The sequence below is a fragment of the Drosophila serrata genome, unplaced genomic scaffold, assembly GCF_035046125.1.
Source record: "Drosophila serrata isolate PLE 108 unplaced genomic scaffold, ASM3504612v1 contig_334, whole genome shotgun sequence".
In the NCBI taxonomy this organism is placed as follows: Eukaryota; Metazoa; Arthropoda; class Insecta; order Diptera; family Drosophilidae; genus Drosophila; species Drosophila serrata.
The window spans coordinates 56869-63388 of NW_028257232.1; positions in this window are offsets into that span (position 1 = coordinate 56869).

Genomic DNA, 6520 nt, shown 5'->3' on the forward strand with positions numbered 1-6520 from the left:
TGGAAAAAGTGTTGGACATCTCCGTCTTCATTTTTTGAATACACCGTATCCCTATGTGCTTTTAATTTTAAGCTAATGGGAATTTAGATGTTCACTTATTATTTAGTATATTAAACGAAAATCGAATTTTTCTATTGATTGCTTTCCCAACTTCTTATATGCGAATTAATTTAAAAAAATACTTAGTCTGTTCTTGTCAGATGGCAAAGATCCTTTACTACACAAAAATAAGCCAGAGTAGTTAACAGACCGAGTCCCAGAAAATAGTAAACAAATGGAACAATAGTTGTAGATATAATAGACGACGGAAGACAGGACAAATGGTTTGAAAGGTCTTCGGAATACATACACACGCTAAGGGTCAAACTATACCAAACGATTTCCTCCTACCCCCGGCAGCGCCTGGCGGGATATGCAAAAAAAGGGCATGCAAATTTTGGCAAACACAATTAGCCAGGATCGGCATCAAGATCGGTACTCTGCTACAATGCCCAGAATAGAATTCACACAGCACGCAGTCATGGAGAAAGTGAAGAAGGTTGGCGGACATTGGCGCAGCGTGTTGCAAAATTGTAAGTGCCATAGAAGAAACTAAGACGAGAGAACAACGCTCATTATAATTTCACATTCAGAGTTCTACTCATTTCAGCTTGGAAATTACGAGCTTTGCTCTTTCTCTTATCGAGCTGGTACGCAAAGCAGAACAGTGCAGAAGGGGCAAAATGGAATTACGGTAAGAAAAAAGTGAAAAACAACCCTCTCGAACGGCAGCGACTGCGACTGCGACGGTGGCAGCGGAGTCCGCAGCAACGATAACGGAAAACTCATTTGCATACGAAGTGCTTTCGCTTTCTCTCTACCAACCCCGCGCGCCACCTTCGTTGTTTTGAAGTATGGCGGCAATAGGCCACCTGCGCCTGTGTGCGAAAGAGAGGGTGGCCTACGCTTGCGTCTTTGTTACACCTTTGCCTTCATCAAAGAGTTTAATGCTGGAACAACGCAGTCACAGCCAGGCAAGCAGCCAGGATGCTGGGATGGGGCAAAGCTCTTTCGTCTTCGGCTGACTCGCTTCCTTTTGCTGCTCATTATCAAGCAGCGAGCGTTAAACTCATTGAGACGTTTTGCATCTCTGCTCCCTTTCTGTCTTCTCGTCCCCCCTTTTCATAGCACTCCCAAAAAAAGAAGCTTTTCCAAGCAGCAGCTCTCGGCGCTTTCTTTGACTCATTTTACTTTTGTATTTTTCATTTCGGTCTCTCTGAAGTTTACGAAAAAGCAACGTAAAAGCAAAAAGACATTTTTGTTTAAAGAAAATTACGAACAACCCCTTTGGAATTAGAAGCTCAGCAAGGACAAAAATGTAAGGAGTCGAGGAAGTGGATAAAAAAACGCCAGCGTAAAATCTAAAGAAATGAGCGTATATTATTCATGGTATTAATGTCGGAAAAAAACCACGAAGGGAGGCAATGAAAGGAGAACGCAGGGCTCCCAACTGAAATTAATTTAGACATATTCGGCTTTATAAAAGAAAAAAATATACGAATCTGGTATTCTCTTGCAGGGTATTTTAATTTAAGTAAGAGGAAGTCATATTTCGTCAAATAGTCAACAGCCACTTCGCTCAAGTCACATCCGGACGGATTTAATTTTTCAAAAATTTACATCGTTAAAATTCTCCAAAATTTGCAAAATAAAAATTTTTTTTAATTTAAATTGAGTATGCAGATTTGTTAATCTGACAAACACTAAGCTTAACATGCAGCTTTAAAATTTATGCTTTTTTGGCTTAAATATGAGTATTTTAAACATTGATTTGTTGAAACAAAATTTTCATATGAACATATCTATAATTATCGATTTTGAGAATGCAATATTAAAGCTTAATTATGGTCCACTTCTGATTCGATCTTATAATTCGATTGAAAGAGTTCATATACTTCGGCTTCCCAAAGTTCGTTTCCTTACTTGTTATAATTTAGGGATAATTTCATATGAACATATCTATAATTATCGATTTTGAGAATGCAATATTAAAGCTTAATTATGGTCCACTTCTGATTCGATCTTATAATTCGATTGAAAGAGTTCATATACTTCGGCTTCCCAAAGTTCGTTTCCTTACTTGTTATAATTTAGGGAATATGAAATGTTGATTCTAGTAAGAATCAAATTAAATAAGAAGAACATGTTGACGACCAATGACCCGCTATTTAAAAACGTTTTCCCTTAGCATTCAGAATTCCCACGACACTTTAAATTCCATTTCTACATATGGTCTTCACAAATAAACATACTATTTTCACCCTCTCATTTCCATTGAATGCATCTCTTTACAACGGGTAGTAGCACCGCCCAAGTTACCATAATGCCAATTCTATGATAAAAGCACTGATGATTACATAAACATTAGACAAGTGCGATAACTTCCACCCTCACCCATATGTTTTTTATTTCCCACAAATTTCGACAATTTTGGACAAATTTACATCCATAAACCGCGACGAGTTTGTCGACGGAAACGGCAATTTTCCAACAACAATAACGGCAAAAAGCCACTACACACGCGATTTCCATGAGTTTCGGCGAGGATTTCGTTGCTCCCTTGGGGAGTTCGTAGACCCTTTCTTCCCCTTTTTTTTTTTTTGCAAAATTTGTTTAGAGAAAATCAAGTAAAAAACGTTTGAAAATTATATGCATGGTGTGGTTGGTGCCGGAGTGGGCGAGAGTCGATGGGGGAGGAGTGTTGCTTGTTGACATTCTGTGTCCCAAGGAAAGTGAGCTATCAACAAGCTATCATTCACTACACACACTCGTATCTGCTTATGCATGTGTGGGAGAGGGCGTGTTGGCAAACTGTTGATACGATTTAAGCGATTTGTTGTGGGTTTTCCTTCGCACAGTTGTTTCTATTTTGCGGGTGCCTTGTACAAAGGATAAAAACTGTAGCATACATTTCAGCTTGCGTGTGGGCACGGGGATGAAGGCAATCGAAATTGGCCAGCATGGTATAGTTCTATTAGTATCCAATTAAATTATAACCCATATATGGACCAAAAAGGATTTTCTGACAACCACTTATTATTTAATAATGCTGCATTAACCTTCGCTCCGAGAACCCAAGTTTTACTTATACGGCCTTTGGTGTGTCCTAATGGATTTGTAATTCGCTTACAGAAGAAAGGACCCACCATAGAGCCTGTGCAAGTTGCGAGCCTTGGTTCTGGTAGCCTTTTAACTTATTTACGGCTGAGACCAAAAGTAGTCCTCGGGTCGACATAAAAGCCACACATTTCAGTTACTACAGTCAGCAGCAGAGTAAGTTTCAGTATCTGCGTTTTCGAAAGGCAACCACGGCTTTCACCACAAAATATGCAAAACGCAATTAAACAGTCAAATGAAAAAATTTTAATTACCTTTATATCCGGCAAAGTGGCCGGGCAAGAAGCAGGGCTTGACGGTATATCCATTTAATAAGGCGACTCCTTTGCATAACAACAAGGAAAACATTAATTAAGATGCAGACAAAAACCAAGACCAGGCCAGGATAACGGCTACGAAATAAGCGAATTAACAACAGCTACGACTTTGCATAAATGAAAGGATAATCAGCCTATCAACCGGGCCAAGGACAAAAGGCACAAAATGGCGCGCAATTAACATGGAAATGACTTTGTTTGACACTCGAATGAAAGCAAGCATCCCACTGGAAAGACAAAAGGCTTCTCTGTTAGGCATCCTGCCGTTTGGAGGGTTAAATTAGCAAAGGACCCAAAATGAAGGCAACACCAGCACACTGCAGTGCGGACATAATTTAATATTTCCCATTAAGCGCATCCATTAATGAACGGAGCGAGGGCGAATCTCGCGACTGCGCAGGCTCTCTCAAGGAGATGGACGAGGTCTCCTTAGTCCTTCGTCCTGGACATCCCTCTACACCCGTCCCATCCAGCCGACCCAGGCGAGTAATTAAGTTTATGCGAAGTACAAAATTTAATTTCGTTTTCCACCCCTTTTTAACCACCCCCCTTTGCGGCAGTGGGGAAACTTGGCTTTCATTTTGAGTTGGTTTTCTCTTTTTTTGTTCTAAATGCCTTTTGAAGTATTTGCTTCCCTACTTGCCGCCCTTCGTTTGCTATAAGCATCTTAACGGCATCATTTGGCGTCGAGTTGCGCAGGTGGCCACGCAGTTTTTCTTAATGTAAAATTTTTATCAAGGTGGTATTATGTATATGGCGTGTACTTTAAGGGTGAGCCTTTGACTTAAGGACCCCTGCTTATAATTTTTAATTGGAGTTTGAAGTACGCCTAATGGTAGAGATGGTGCAGAGAAATAAGAGCAAGCTTAACAGCAAATGCCTACATTTTTTATTAGTTTAAGAGTTCCGGAACTCCGAAAAGATAAATAACACTCTGGACCTGAGAAAGATTTATAAATTAGCTTATATTCTTAATTTTCCCATTTGTTTCGTTAGTTTCATGGTTTAGAAGGAAGGGTAGTCGGTGTATACCATGCCTATGGGACTATATAACAATCTACATCGCAAGTCATGTTTATCACATTGCAAAATCATAAATCAATAATTTCCAATAAAGCTGAAGTACCCCATTCCCCATTAACGTGGTAACCGTGCTATGTTTTCCATAAAGCGAAGCATATTTTCCAAATTAGAAAAATCGAACGAAGAAGAAAAACATTTCGTGATGCTGGCGCACTGCATAATCAGCTTCGGCTTGGCATCTACTGCCGCAATCGACGTCTCTGCCACGCTTCCAACCCAGCGATGCGCATAAATTAAGTTAACCCCTCTCGGTAGAAAAAAATACGCGTCTGCCTCATTTTTTTGTTCGTCTATTTTTTATTTCCCCCGTAATGTATTTTGTGATTAACTTTCGCTTTGCATGCAACGCATCGTGCTCAAAGGGGTAACCTTTGATGCATTTCAAGTAATTCGCTTTTAGCAAAGCAGTTTTATAGGTTCAAAAGTTTTGGACATTTTTTTTGGTTCGGAAAGCTAGGCTAAATCCGATAATTCGAAGAATATTTAAAAAAAATAAGGTTACTGTGCCTTTTTGGATTCTTCTTTTGGTTAATTATTGAAGTTTTTAGCATTTACTTGGATTAATTTGTAATATTTTAACTTCTGTTTTATTGTTCTTCTATTAAAAACAAAATGGATTTTTTAAGTAAAAATATAATAAGTGACTATATTTTCAGAAACCTGATATATTTTCTGAAATTATGATTTTGTACAATTTTGCTTTCAGGAATCACCCTTTCATCTGCCTGCATTTTTTTCTTTACCCTTACCACAGCAACCCAAATTATTCTGCCCGAGCACATGCTGGAGTACCCACGTTTTTTTTTTACCTATACCCTAGCTGTCGTCGTTTTTTAACCCTTGCATAGCTTACTTGAATATTCACTTGCCAGATTCTGAATAAAAAAAACTGTACCAAAAAAAGGGCATTTGTTTTTTATGGATAGGTCCTGACGCCGACAACTTCAGGGGTAAGTTAAGAACTTGATTTTCAAATCCCAACAGCAACACAAAGCAACAAAATGCAAATTAAAAGTTGTGGAAACCCTTTTTTAAAAGTGCAAAAAAGGGTTGTCGCTATCCCAGCCGCAGGAGTTTCAATGTTGTCTGGGTAACGAACAGAAAAAATCACTATGAGGGGTGCGTTTGTCGTGTGTCCTGCCAGGCACAGCGTCGTTTTTTTGAATATTTATTTTTTTTTCGGTATGCAAATGCCGGCTGTTAAAAAAATACCCCAGCACAGAGATCTGTGTGTAACACAGGATACGGATTTTGAAATTTGAAAAGGGTTTCGGTATCTAACGTATCTACAGTTCGTAGTTTTCCTGCCCCTAATTTTTCGTTTTGCATACGACGATAATCCCTCTTTAGGGGCCGCACACGCAGATGAAGATCATCATGGATTTTGCGCAAAGAATGAGACTGGCACACGTCTCGTCCTTTGCCGTAGTTGGAAGCATCCGTCCCTGAGAGTAGCGGAAATTAGTTTTCCTTAAAGATTTTCTTCGGTCTCAATGGGCGTCTCATTTACGCCTATTAGCAATTTAGACAGCTGTTCTGAAAGGTGAGCAAAAAACTCAAAGGCTTGCGGGCTTAAGTCCTGCCACTGACAGCTGCCCATTCCATCGACATTTCCATGTCCTGCGGTGCTGCTTCGTCCGCTGACCCTTGCCACTTTCAAGCATATACGCATCCAAATACCTTTTTCAAATAGAGCGGTCTCTATGCGAAGAGAAAAGGACACATGTTCAAACAAGCCGCACATTGTACTCACACAAGCCTCCACCGCCCCCAATCATTTGCCCCAATAGTTGGTATTAGAAATCAGCTTGCTTCCGTGACATCATACGAGGTAAATATTGAAAACTGGTAAACACACGTGCACAGCAGGAAGACAAAAGGTCCTGGCCAAAAAAAAAAAAGCAGAAAGCTTGCCCAGGAATAGTGGCTGGGCTAAGCAGTATATGAGTTGCTTATTCTGAACG